This window comes from Motacilla alba, chromosome 7, assembly GCF_015832195.1.
Source record: "Motacilla alba alba isolate MOTALB_02 chromosome 7, Motacilla_alba_V1.0_pri, whole genome shotgun sequence".
NCBI classification, from domain to species: domain Eukaryota; kingdom Metazoa; phylum Chordata; class Aves; order Passeriformes; family Motacillidae; genus Motacilla; species Motacilla alba.
In genome coordinates this window covers 37,899,642-37,913,874 of record NC_052022.1, presented here as the reverse complement: position 1 = coordinate 37,913,874, position 14,233 = coordinate 37,899,642, and the positions used below count along the sequence as shown (strand labels likewise).

The 14,233-nt window shown below is 54.4% G+C and overlaps 1 long non-coding RNA gene across 1 annotated transcript; it reads left to right on the top strand.

Annotated features, from left to right (window-relative positions):
• Nucleotides 1-2,762: 2,762 nt before the first annotated feature.
• Nucleotides 2,763-10,721, top strand: LOC119703227. The gene is made up of 4 exons (XR_005257595.1): nt 2,763-3,262; nt 8,281-8,445; nt 9,272-9,417; nt 10,544-10,721. It is a non-coding gene; the product is annotated as an uncharacterized LOC119703227 (long non-coding RNA).
• Nucleotides 10,722-14,233: the final 3,512 nt, after the last annotated feature.

Below are 14,233 nucleotides of genomic sequence, written 5' to 3'. Positions count from 1 at the left end.
CCTGAAAATGCTTCTCTGGGGTAGGGAGAGGTGGCATTTAGCAAAGGCAGTTTTGGGATCTATATTGAATGTCTTGATGTTGCTATGGAGAAGCTGGATGGGGGCCACCAGGAGAAAAGGAGGCTCAGGGGGGACCTTCTGGCTCTCCACAACTCCTGACAGGAAAGGGCAGCTGGAGGGGGGTCAGACTCTGCTCCAGGGAACAGGGACAGGAGGAGAGGGAACAGCCTCAAGCTGTGCCAGGGGAGGTTTAGATTGGAGATGAGGGGAAAATTCCTTCACCAAAAGGGTGGTCAGGCACTGGATCAGGCTAGCCGGAGCTGTGGTGGAGTCCCCATCCCTGGAAATGTCTGAAAGATGTGTAGATGTGGCACTTGGGGACACGATTTGGTGGTGGCCTTGGTGGTGCTAGAGTTGGGCTCAAGGGTCTTGGAGGTCTCCTGCAGCCCTAATGATTGTGTGATTCCAAGAAACAGCACATGGCTGGAGAGGGACCGTGGCCCCAGGGAGATGTTCCAGGGGAAGTTCCCGCTTGCCCAGGTGGCTGGTGCTGGACACTGGGATGGGCTGGATGCCCAGGGCAAGGCCATGTGGGTGGGGGGACCCACATCCTGACAAGGATCTGCATCCACAGCTGTCCGCTCTGCACAGGGAGCTTTTCTTTTAAAATAATGACCAGGAAAAAATCCCTGTCACTTAACAAAAACGTTTCAGACATTCTGGGTTTTTCCCTGTGACTAAGTCTAATGAGAAGAGACAGCAAAGGATTTATCAGTATCTGCTCCCTGATTTCCCTCTGTGCTGACAGGAGATCCAAGGCTGTTACTCCTGAGCAAGGACTTCATGGAATGTGACCGCAGCCCTGATGGCAGAGCAGCATCCTGACCCTTCCTGAGGTGTGGAGAGTGGGGGGGAAATACAGCAGCAGGGTAAATTGGGATTCAGGAAAAGATGTGAACCTTGGCAGCATTGCCATGGTAACGGGGGACCTGCCAGTGCCTGCTGCAGCCTGGCACAGGCAGCATGGCACTGTGGGCACCGTGGCATGCTGTGATCCAGGATGGAGAGGGCTGGTGCCATGGAAAGGGCTGTGCTTTCCCTTCTGAAAGTCAGCAGAGGCCTTGGGAAGATGCTCTGGAAGCTGGCGGCAGGGTGAGAGAGAGGCAGCAGTGGGACACGAGAGTCTCCTGAGCAGGATCCAGCCTCCCGTGCCTCCTTTTTGCCCTCCATGCCCGCAGCGCGGGGCTGCTCCCAGCTCGGCCGCTGCTGGCTGGAGCACACAGGCCATGGGCAGGTTAGTCCTGCTGCTGGCAGCAGGGATTCCCCTCTGGGAAAAATACACCCTCGGGATGTGTGTGAATTCCTCTAAAGAGTGAAACCCAGGCATTTGTACGTTGCTGAGCCCGACCAAACGCATTCAATGTCCTGCAACCTCCTCTGGGCCAGCACCCAGAGCCTTCTCCCTGGTCACAGCAGCTCCTGAGCATCCCAACCCCCTTTTCCCAGCTGCCTGCCTGCCAGGCTTTCCTTTGAAGGCAGGGCCAGGCACAGAAAACTGTCCCAGAGGGGCCACGCAGTGCCCCAGTTCCTGCCCTGCTGGTGGCTGTCCCAGGATTTGGCTCCCAGCCAGCTCCAAGGCTTCCTGCTTGCTCCAGCCCCCGACTGCCTTCCTGTGGCTGAGCTGTGAGCCCAGCAGAGAGAGGGACGGCAAAATTTGGGTCCCTCGGGGCAGCACCAGCGGGAAGGGGACATGTTTGGGTGGGGATGTCTCTGGCAATGGGGGCAGCGTGGGCAGCAGTGTTGGATGGGAGCGAGCTTGCTGCGCTCTGAGCAAGGCTGGGAGCAGTGATTGATGAACGAGGCTGTGCTGTAATTACTGCCGCCGTGTTTGCCCCCAGCCCTGCTGTAGGGGGAGAACGTGTCCTTGCAGCCGCTGCCATCCCTCCCCGCGCAGCCATGTGAGAGGCAGCGCAGGCAAGAGGAGCTAAAAATAAACCTGGGTAAAAATAGTCCCACGTGTGCTGGCTTTTGAGGGGAAATGAGGGGAATTTTCATCCGAAGGAAAAGAAACAACAACAAAAAAAAAAGGAAACTGAAATTTATTTTCCCAGCTCACCCTCTGGAGAGCAGGACCTGTGTGCAGGTGGGGAGAAGTGGATCAGTGGTGTGAGGGGGTCGGGACTCTCCATCTCAGCCTGTGCTAATCCTCCAAATGTGTCAGTGCACCTCTCCCCTCTGCCTTGCTGCCTCCCTCTCCCTAATTTCTCTTAGCAGAGGGAATTTCTCTCCTTTCTGGCCAGCTCAGCTCGCGGTGCTTCAGCAACGCCTCAGGGCTGACTTAACGACCAGGGAACAGAAGGATTCATCCTTTATTGCACCAGTGGGGGGAAAAGTCCTAATGGTATTATGATGGAAACCCAACTCCGCTGAAATTTGTCTGTGCCCTGGCATGTGTGGGGCTTCTCCCGGGCTGCTGGGGCTGTGAGTGGACATCCTTTGAGAGCTTGGTCCAGGGAGAGCTGCTCCCATCCGTGGCAGGAGGCAGGGACAGGCAGATCCAGACCCTGCCTGAAAAGGGAGGGCTCCTGGAGCTCCTTTGTCATAGAAACATGAAACCACAGAATGGTTTGGATTGGGAAGGGCCTTAAAACTCATCTCATCCCACCCCCTGCCACGGGCAGGGACACCTTCTATTGTCTCAGGGTGCTCCAAGCCCCAGTGTCCAGCCTGGCCTTGGGCACTGCCAGGGATCCAGGGGCAGCCACAGCTGCTCTGGGCACCCTGTGCCAGGGCCTGCCCACCCTCACAGGGAGGAATTTCTTCCCAAAATCCATCGTGGCTCCTAATTCCTGGGAAAGCGTCTGAGCTCAGTAAAAGCAATTGTTTAAGCTGAAACAGAAGAAAATAAATTGTCATTACAACACATTCCAGGCTGGCACGTGCTAGGGATGTTCCTAATTAGTGGCGTGGTGGCAAGGAAAAGGAAAGGGGAATGTTAAAGCAAGACCGTGGGCAGATGCAGAGGAGGAGCCCCGTCAGGGAAGATGTCCACAAAGTCTCTTCAACCACACATCCTCCGAACTGTTCCCGGGAGAGGACGGTGGAGCCGAAGCTGGCTTAGCCCCTGCGCTGGTCCGAGCTGCGGCAGGACGGGATGCTTCGGTGCCAGCCTGGGAACGTGGGGTGAGGAAAGGACGGGAGCGGGCAGCCTGGATGGAAACGAAGCACTGATGGATCTGCCGGCTCCCCTGCCGAACGAGAGGTGTGTTTGAGTTTCTGGCCAAACCTCGGTCTGCCGGGACAAACCCGAGTTTCCGGGCTGGGAAGGTGCTCCCCAGCTGTGCTTTATCTCCCGCGCGCAAATGAAGGAGGAGAAACGGGGGAGAGACTCTTTGACACTTCATTCCTCACCTTTTGTGAGGATAATCTTCCTTTTCAGTGCCGAACGCGGGCTCTCTTCAGTGTCGTCTTTGCTTTGTTTGCTTGGAGAGAGCACTGGCACACACTCCAGGAAATCAGCTCTTAACTAAAAGCATTTATGTAATTGGGGAGGGAGGGGGAGGTGAGTGCGCGCTGACTTTGGGGAAGTTCAGTCTACAAAAACAAACCTCGCTAACTACGCTTGGTTCTGATTAAGGAAGATAAATCTGTCAGTGAGGGGCTAAATTTACCGAGAGCATAACCCCCTGCCCCTCGCCCCACCAGCGATGGTCAGGCTGCGTTTATTTCTGTTGGGCGCGCTCCAGAAAGCGCTGGGAGGTGAAAAACAATCCCCAGAAATGCGAAAAATGTGGAACGAAGTGGGGGCGGCAGGAGGAAAAGTGGGGGGAGCGCGGAGAGAGCGACCAATGGCAGCACGGTGGGTGCGATCCCAGCTCCGCTGCTGAAATAAGAAATCCCGAGATGCTCAAAGCTGGAGGGGAGCGGCTGGGAAGGGGCTCAGCCTGGAGAAAAGGAGGCTCAGGGGGGACCTTGTGGCTCTGCACAACTCCCTGACAGGAGGGGGCAGCTCTGCCCCCAGGGAACAGGGACAGGAGGAGAAGAAACGGCCTCAAGTGGCATCGGGGAAAGTTCAGGTCCCTTCCAACGCAAAGCATCCTGCGATCCACTATCCTGCTGAGGATGACACCTTCGGGATGCCATCGTTGACGGCTCATGGGCTGTAGCCATCCCTCTCTGGCCTGCAGAATGCAAATGTGCTTCAGATTCGGTTATCAACCCAAACCCCTCATTGTACTGATTAATCAAGGAGTCACTGTCACCCACTGCCCATGAACCAGGAGAGAGACCTGCTTAGTTCTGGTTTTACCCCTCTAAACCCATGTTTTTGTGGAAGAAGTGCCAGGAGAGGGGGAAAAAACCTGCTTGCGTGGTTGTTGACACACGGAGACCTCTCACTTCCCAGTTTTTGCTCTTGGAACTGTTGAACTGCCTGGCCCCTCCTGAGTTTTGGGGGTATCCAAGCTGAGGAAGCCATCCTGAAGCTTCAAGGATGGTTTGGCTTCAGGAGAACCCCTCACACCTTGCTGAACTGCTGCAGGACATGGTTTGATGACAGCCACGTGGCACTGTGGGCACTGAACCCCACCATTCTGGAGATTCGGCAGGAGAAGCCCCAAGGAGATGTCGAACAAACAAACAAACAACGGGCTCCAGCTGCTCTGTTGGTGTGAATGGATTGGCTGGAGCCAGGTGGATTCCTGCCATGTGAGGCTCAGGTTCTGCTGCTGGAGCATCCCTGTGCTGCCCTGCTCAGCAGCCTTGGCTCTCTCTGCCGGTCTGTGCAGCAAGGACATGTTTTTATATCAGGCTTTGCAGCTGCCAAAACAAACCCAGTCTCAGATGCAGCCCCAAAAGGCATTAACAATATTGGCATGTGCTCCAGCGGCTGCATTTCCTCCCAAAGCCCGAGCTGGACCTTGATAAGCCTGATTGCTTTGTCACTTAGCTCTGCCTCCTCCTCCTTAATGAGCCTTCCACTGAAACACCGGGCTGGCTTCCCGGCTGAGGGAGGGCAGGGCAGCCGTTCTAGTGGGCATCCTTGGAGAACTTTGTCCAGGGAAAGCTGCTCCCACCCGTGGCAGGAGGCAGGGGACAGGCAGATCCAGACCCTGCTTGGAAAGGGAGGGCTCCTGGAGCTCCTTTGTCATAGAAACAAAGAACCACTGGGTTGGGAGGGACTTCAAAGTCCATCTCATTCCACCCCTGCCATGGGCAGGGACACCTTCTATTGTCTCAGGGTGCTCCAAGCCCCAGTGTCCAACCAGGCTTTGGGCACTTACAGGGATCCCCGGGCAGCCACAGCTGTTCTGGGCAGTGCCAGTAACTTACCACCCTCACAGGGGACAATTTCTTCGCAAAATCCAATTTAAGTTGCTCCCTTTCAATCTGAAGCCATTATGCGGTGTTTAAAGACATGATAGATGTACTCCCTTATTTCCGTTCTTCCCTGGCAAAACCAACTGGATTAACATGTGAAAATTATTTACAGTCCAGCCTTTGCTCTGGTGTCTTCTCCAGGCAAGGCCAAGAGGTGTGAAGGTGCTGCTGCTACCATTCCCTGAGTGGATGGCTCTTCATTTCCCAGACTGGCAGGATGGTGTGTCTGGTAAATCAGGGTCTCCTCACCAACCAGACCAGTGCCTGCACTCCTGCGGGCTGCACGGGCTCCTCAGGGTCAGTCCGTGGTGTCCAGGTCTCCAGGAGCAGTTCGGAGCTCTGCAGTGCTGAGGGCTGGACGAGGCCCCCGTGATCCGAGCTGGCTGTGAGGGAATCCCACGGGGAGCAGCCTCTCCTCGGGGACAGCCAATTCCCTAAGTGGCAGGGAATGGAGGGGAGGCTCTGCTGCCATCCCTTGTGCCAGGGTGGCGAGGAAACTGCTGATTGACCCTGTCACCTCCTGCAGCCTGTGGGGTGGTTTGTGCTGGCACTGTGCTCCACCCGCAGCATCCCTTCTGTCCCCTTCTGTCCCCTTCTGTCCCCTTCTGCCAGGTGCGCTCTGCCCCAGCGGCTGTCCCGCGGCCTCCGTGGCGCGGGGGCCCGTGGGGCTGTGCCGTGTGAGGCTGGGCTGCCAGGAGCACAGCTGTGCTCCAGCTCTGCCACCTCCCCGGCCGCCGCTGGCCCCTCTCCTGGCAAGCGAGCTGAGCTGGCAGCCTGGGCCGGGCCCCTCGGCGTGGGGGAGAAGGCCTGCTGGCAGGGCAGGGCTGCCAGCTCCTGGCCAGGCTGCTCTCCTGCGGAGCTCAGCTCCATCAGCACCTCATGGGATCCTTCTCCAGCTCCCCGCAAGGCCTGGCCTGGGGTGCCCCGCCGTGCCAGGAGCTTCGCCCCCGGCAAAGGGGTGCGACGGACGGCGTCGTGTCCCCAGGGCTCAGGGATTGTCCCGGGTACCTGCCGAGAGAGACGGGCAGGTGATTTTCCACGTCCGCCCCGACGACATGTGGATAAAATTAGGGAAGAGGGGAGACTGGAAGGGAAACAGTGCATTTCGGCAGGGATAAATGAGTGTACTGAAAGGGAAGGGGAGGGAGGAGAAGCTCAGCCCTTCTCGCAGCTCCTTTGCAGATGGAATAAGATGTCCAGTGCCCCCCAGTACCAAATGGTCTCAATTTGCTCCTGCGTCAGAGGGAGCTGGTTCTGCCTCGGCTGGGGCCTTGGCGGGGCCGTGAGGATGCGTTTCATAACCGTAGCTCTTGTCAGGAACAACAACAACAACAACAGCTTCAAAAACCTGTTGAAACTGTGCTATGCCCTGAACAGAAAACACATGGCAAGAGGGAAAACTCCCTCCACAGAAAAGCCAACGTAATTAGCCCTGACAGGATCTGCAGGCCAGCAGCAGCAGCCGAGAGGCGGGAGGGGAGGGACAAACAACCCACCATGGTTTTATAGGCACATGTAAATGGGTCATTAGCGGTCTTCGAACAAAATGTTCCTTCCTGTGGAAGGCAGGGGACAGGCCTGGCTGGAAGAAATGTTTCAGAAGGCCTGGCGAGGCTTCCTGTGAAAGCAGCTTTGCTGGGATGCCGGATGAAAAGGTTCTTGCTCTCGCTGGAGGCAGAGCTCCTGGGATTTTTGCCTTCCAGTAGGGTTAGGGTGGCAGGACACGGGTACCTGTGGTACCTAAAGTCAGCTCTGAGCCTCTCAAGGTCACCTTCTCCATCAGCAGAAGCATCACCCAGCTCCAGGGTCTCCAGAACAGTTCCAAGTGGAAGGTTTTCCAGCTTAGGGAAAGTGCTGTGCCAGGTGCTGCACAGTCATCGGGGAAGGCACAGAGTCCTCTCCAGGTGTCAGAGCTCAGCTGCAGGAGTGAGGGCAGTGGGAACAAGAGGATCTTTGCCTGCAGACCTTGTCCAGAATCAAATCCCACCCCAATGAAAGAATCACAGAATGGTTTGGGTTGGAAGGGACACCAAAGCTCATCCTGTGCCACTCCCTGCCATGGGCAGGGACACCTTCCACTGTCCCAGGCTCCTCCCAGCCCCAGTGTCCAGTTTGGCATTGGACGCTGCCAGGGATCCAGGGGCAGCCACAGCTGCTCTGGGCAACCTCTGCAGGGAAGAATTTCTGCCTGAGAGAACTGAACTCCTTGCAATGCCAAGGGTTTCTCCTGAAGCTCCCTGCAGATGTTGCATTTGCCACTTTAAATATTTTTGATCCAACCCAGGCAGCAAAAAATTGAAAGATTTTCCTGTTTGGGCTCCATCAGAAGTCTCAGATGATTTACAGCCTGGTCCTCGCAGCTGATTTTTATTATTCACACCTTGGCTTCAGCCAGTTCAGGTCTTGGGAGACCCCTTTAGAATGACCACGGACTGCAATGAGCTTTTGTGCACGGGATGTGCTTAGCAGCAAAGGATGGGATGCGCTTGAGGGGCTGGAGCACAGCTGGCAGGAAGAGGGGTTTTGTGAGACAACAAATCCTCCTGTTTGATTGGAGTGTTTGTTCCTGGTCTCCCTGTCTGAAAGCTCCAGTCGACTTCTTCCCTCAGAAGGGTGCAACAGCTGGATCCAGGTCAGTTCCTACTGTGGACCCTCTCTTAATACACTCTTAATTGACTCTTAATACCCTGTGTGTTACTCAGCCGTGTTGTCACCAGGCCGTTTGCAAGGCGCTGGTTCTGAGAGCCTGTGGGGAGGGAAGGGGGCAGAGCTCCCCGTTGTCATTGTGCAGGAATGCTGAGGGATCATTTTATCCCTGCTCTAAATTTCAAACACTTCCTCTTGCCCGTGGCAAACAGCAGAGTTTGGCAGATGCCAAGCCTGGGTGTCTCTGTTCGACAGGCCAGACTGGACCAGCAGAAGACCCAAATCCAGAACAGCTGGGATGAAAAGTTTCCTGGACAGCTGTTTTAGCACCCCGGCACTCAGTGGAGAATCCAGATGCTTCCTCACATCTGAAACTTTCTGGGAAGTCTCCTGTGCTCCTCTTGAAGTGTCCAAGGCCAGGTTGGATGGGGTTTGGAGCAACCTGGAATAGTGGGAGGTGTCCCACCCCATGGCAGGGGGCTGGAATGTTAAGGTCCCTTCCCCAGCTTTTCTGGGAACGTCAGGCTGGAGAAGAAGTGACTCAGAGCAATGTGCCTTCAGGGAAATCTTGGAGTGGGGGTATTGCTGTGCTGGATGGAGAGATGCTGCTGCTGAGCTTGGAGTCCTTAATGCAGGGCTGGAAGTTTATCAGGGTTCTCTGGGAATCGGGGACTGGGATCCAGGGGCAGTGGAGAGGTATTTGACACATAGCTCAGGTAAGGTCTGCTGTGAATGCTGTGAAACGTCCCCTTTGTGTGTCCTCTGCAGAAAGGAGATTAATGTGGGCACAGAAGCCTGCTGGGGGGTACAAGTGTACAAGTCTCAGGCAGCCTTTGAAACCTTCCTTCACCTGCTTTTCTGAGTCCTTGATGCCTGAAGATCTGATTTTGAACAGAGTGGTTTAGTCCTCCCTCGGCTCTTTCCTCATCTCTGTTTTTTGCCTGGGGCGAGGCTCTTCTGGGATGGTGGACTGGGCTGCTCATTCTTCCTGATGGTGTCCCTTGGTGCAGGCTTCATTTGAAGGCAGTGCTTCAGAGGCATCCCTGAGCTTTTAAACCCAGAGAAAACTTTCATGGCATTATTTCCCATGGGCCAGCTCCGTGCCCAGGGAATCAGAGGGAACGGCAGCACACGCTTGCAGCTGTGGGTGTCAAGAGAAGCTTCATTTTCCAAAGCCTAGAGAAAGGGATCCTCAAAGCCACCCCCAGTGCACGATGCACCCTCCAAATCTTCCCCTCATTTTCAGGAGGGACAAGAGCTGTGAGCTGGTTGCAAACAGCAGCACTCAACTTCTTCTCCCCTGCTTGACACATCCAGGGACTGAGCTGCTACTTCCAGACACCGTGGTGTGACAAATCTGCTGCAGCCTCTTTGCACTGACTGCACCTCATTGTGAGTAAAATTCAATTTAAAAACACGATGGTGACGCTGGGCTCCAAGCAGGATCCTGCCCCTCCTGATCTGAGGATTAGCCTGCTGATACTTTGCTCTTGGAGGGGAGGTTTCCATGATGCTATCCCTCTGAGCCTGCCCACATGAATCTCTGGTGTTTTGCTCTTTGGGCTACAAACTTCCAGGGATTTGTAGGTGGAAATCTGACTTTTGCTGGTGTTCTCAGAGCCTGGTGTTGGTGCTGCTCCAGCTGTGCTCCTCCAGCACGGGAACCTCGAGTTTAATAACAGCTCTGCAGTCAACTGGGGAGCAGCTATTGTTCTCAGGGCTTCTCACATATGTATCACTTCAAGGTTTCCCCCTCCTTCCATTCAGTGTCTGGGGATAGAGGAATGATGGAAGCAAGCTGCCAGTGCCTAATGCATGTCTCTTGGAGCAAAATGTATTGGTTTATTTTGTTTTAAACAGCTTATTGCAAATGGGGAGCAGCTGTGGATTTTGTGATGACTTTTTTTTTTGGTTTAGTTTTTGGAAACGTGGGGTCATCTCCCTAGTATTCCATAGCATGCTTGCTATTGAGAAAAAAAAAAGAATCTAATTTTGAAGAATTTCAAAGCAATTATTTAGACTTAACCAAATTCTTCATTCCCAGATCTATTAAAGCCTATTCAGTAATCAGCCTGATGAGGAGGCATGTGGAGTTTCCTCAGGGCTCCCTCTTGCCTTGCCCTTCTGAGGCTGAAATTAGGGCAGCCCACAGTCCCACGCAGCAGATCCGTGATGGGGTTTGGGTGTCTGAGTCCCAGTCCCAAACACAGCATTCTCAGGCACAGTTGGGATTCTGGGCACTGTCCTGTGCCGGACCAGGGCTTGGACTCCGTGATCCTGGTGGGTTCCTGCCACCCAGGATGTTGCGATTCTGTCAGATGGGCTGGGAGACTCCATCCCCAGAGGCATTCCACTGTCCAGTGTCCCGTTTGGGCCTTTAGCCACACCTGAGTGTCCCCAGGGTGCCTGATCCGAGCATCCCTGTGCATCTTCTCCAAGGAATCTGGCCAGGGAGGGTTTGGGGAGATATTTACTACTGCTGTGATTTGGGTTTAAGGACTTTTCTCCCTAAGAGCAGACGGAAGGATTGTTCCTGTTTGGATCTCCCGAGTGTGCTGTACAGCCTTGGTATTAGGTCGAGGAGGAAGCACAATTCCAGGGGAAACGTGAGGTCAGTGAAGCTTTAGCTTCAGCCTGGCAATTAATTTCACAGAATCCCAGGGTGGTTTGGGTGGGAAGGAACCTTAAAGCTCATCTCATCCCACCCCCTGCCATGGGCAGGGACACCTTCCACTATCCCAGGGTGCTTCAACCTGGCCTTGGGCACTTCCAGGGATCCAGGGGCAGCCACAGCTTCTCTGGGCACCCTGTGCCAGAGCCTCCCCACCCTTACAGGTGACAACTCCTTCCCAAAATCCATCCTTATTGCTGTCAGAGTGGCTGAGCTCCCTGTGCCTGTGTGTACAGGTGCCCCCGAGGCGCATGGATTTCAGCACAGCTCCGTGGATACAGACATCCTGTAACAAAGGAGCAGGCCCTGAGTATTTTGGGGAAGGGAGATAATAATAAGCCAGTTTGGCACAGCTCTTTCCCGAGCCTGGCAAGTCAACCCTGACAATGTAAACAGCTCTTTCGGGGTGAAATGTTGCTTTTCAGTTTCACAAATCTGCTGGCCGAGCTCTCTGCCAAGGCGTGGTGTGAATGAGGTGCCCTATATTTTCTTGCTCGCCTGTCCTGCCCTTTTCCTGCAAAAAGGAGATAACTGCTGGCTCTGCGGGGCTGGCCTGCAGCCTGGGAGGCATCAGTGGTCCTGTGCTCCACTGTCAGAGCTGCCCTGAGCACCGAGGTGCGGGAGCATCTCCCGATCCCTCCCGCAAGGATCCTCCGGGACTTGTGCAAGTTCTGCTGGGGAGGAGGGGAAGCAGAGCAGTTTCCTTCCCGGGGTTAATGTCAGCCCTCAGGAATCCTCTGCCCCCTTCAGCTCCGCCCTGCACACTCCAGCTCCCAGCTCTGAAGTTTGGGAATGCCGACTTCTAACTCCTGACCTCCCCCACGACTCCAATTCCAAGAAACGATGCCCTAAATCTGCTGGCAGTGACAGCTTGCTGATTCCTCTGGCGTGGCTTGTTAAAAGATCTGAATCTACTAATAGGAATTGGCCTGATAAAAGGGATTTTTTTATTTTTTTTTTTTAACTCCTCACTTAGTGGCTACACACAGCCCGGGGAATCTAGAAATTAAATTGGCTTTTTGTCAAGCCTCTTCTGTGCAACAGCAGTGGGACCCCTGCAGTGCAGTGCAGTGTTTCCAATTACATTTTGGGGTATGTTGCTAATTTTTGGCACACAGAGAGAAGCAGGCCAGGCAAATGGCAGGTGGCAGGCTGTTTTCATATTGCACCAGGAGCATGGGGGAAGGGAGAGGGGAGAAGGAGCCGAGCTCCCTGCCAATAAATGTGACCTCGCAGAGTGTGAGCAGAAGAGTTTTGGCACGTGGTGGAGGATGGAGGGCTGGGCAGGCACGGCTGATCCAATTTACATCCCCTCCTGCTGGGAACACGCATGAGGGAAGCAGGGCTAAAATAAACACTGCTCCAGCAGCCACAGCCTCCAGGCCTGGATCTGGGCACCTCTGGGTCGTGTGTGGCTGCAGCCAGGCTGGTCTGTCACACTGGGGACAGCGGTGTCACCGCGCTCCGCCTCTCCGCCGCTCTGCACCTCGCTCCTCTGCCCCCAGCACAAAAACAAAACTGGCTTTGGTTCATTCATTTGTTCCTAGCACAGCTAATGCGTTCAGCATGGCACTGGCTCCGCGGGGCCCGGGTGGCTTCTCAGAGCTGTTGCACAATCTGCAGCTCTGTGTGCGCAGAGAGGGCAGCAACAGCAGCGACGAGAAGCTGCTTCCCAGGATCTGCGTGTGTCCCAGGGTGACTCTGCCCATCAGGAAAGAGGTCTGGAGGTGTGAATTTTAGGGGTTGGATCACAGAATGGTTTGGTTGGAAGGGACCTTAAAGTTCATCTCATCCTGGCCATGGGCAGGGACACCTTTCACTCCACCTTCCCAGGCGGCTCCAAGCCCCCGTGTCTAACCCAGCCTTGGGCACTTCCAGGGATCCTTCTCTGGGCACCCTCACAGGGAAGAATTTCTTCCCAATATCCCCTCTAATACTTGCCCTCCTTCAGCTGAAATCCATTTGCCCCGTGCCCAGAAATGCAGCTGTGTTTGACAAGAGCAGTCAGAGCTGGTCTGTGCTCACATGGACCAGGAGCAGAACATCCACCTTGACCCAAGGGTATGTCAGCCAGGAGAGCTTTGGGGGAAAAAGTGCCAGGATTCAGCATGGAGGCCTCTAAACGCTTAATTCAGACATCAAATCCAAAAATAAAATGGTGAATGCTGTGAAAGAGGGTTGTGAGAGTTCTTATTCCAGGCCCATCTGGAGCTGGGTTTGTACTGAAGCTTGCAGGTATGGTTCTTGTTACAATTGCTGAATGTTGTTCTGATTGCTAAATGTTGTTCTGATTACTGAATTTTGTTCCACAGCAATGACTCCGCTGGTAAAACCCCAAAGCCCCTCGTTTTGAAAAGACCCTAAGGCGAGACTGGAGATGGCAAACAAAATTTCCAGTAGAGGAAAACCACTGGTGAGCTGGGCGTGATGTCAGCAAGCACTTTTGTAGTGTCTTTTGTAAGGGACTGGGCATGCTGAGGGTTTATTTTGAGTTGGCTTTGCTGCTGTGTGCTGAGATCTATTGCCAGAGGTAAATGTGGAATCATTAAGGTGCTAAAAAACCTCTAAGATCCTTGAGTCCAGCTATGAACCATTGGGTTGTCACCGTGACAGAGTTAGTTCTGGCTGACAGGAGACTTTAAAACTCTTTTGCGTACTCTTCCCAGTGGTGAAGGCACCCCAAAAAAACACCCACCAAAATCTCAGCTCCCCCATCCCTCTGCCTGTTCAGACACTGCCATTACATCCCATCCTTCTCCTCCCCCTGCTGCTGTTTTGCTGCAGGGATGAGCCCAGATATTCCTGGAACCAGTGCTAATGTTCTTGAAATGCCTTTGAGCTGATAGCAAGGCAGCCAGTCAGGGACTTGTGAGATCCTCAGCGACCTTTTTTCAGAAGAAAATTGTCAGGGTTCCAACCTGTTAATCTGCCTTCTTGCAGCCTGCCTGAAGGGCTTGGGAAGCAGGGCCCTGGTCAGCTGAAATGCTGGCAGTGCTCTCAGGAGGAGGTGCTGCCTGAGGACACGGGGTGGATGTCAGTGCTGGGCTGCGCTGCTGCTCATGGCAGCGTCCTGAGGGCATCACCACCCCACTTGCTGGTCACATGGCTGAAATCAGGGGACAAGCAATTTGCCATCAGACCTTCTACTTTGCGACGGGCTAAATCTGTACTTGGTGGCGGCAGAGGTGCTCTTTTGACTCCACCTGAGGGATGCTGGGGGAGAAGATGGGTTTGACATTTTTTAAGACGTCGTCTGCTGGTGCGATGTTGCTTTTCCCACTAAAGGTTTTTCCTGAGTGCGCAGCCGGGGTTCTCCTTGCTGTCATTGTGTGGAGACACAGAATGTTTAGTGATTAGGTCTGAATTAGCCCCAGGACAAGGTGCCTCTCACCTGGAAACAACTGTGCATGATGGAAGGGGGAGACTTTGTATTGAAAAGGACCTCAAAGCTCATCCTGTGCCACCCCCTACCGTGGCAGGGACACCTTCCACTCTCCCAAGGTGCTCCAAGCTCCATCCAGCCTTGCCTTGCACACT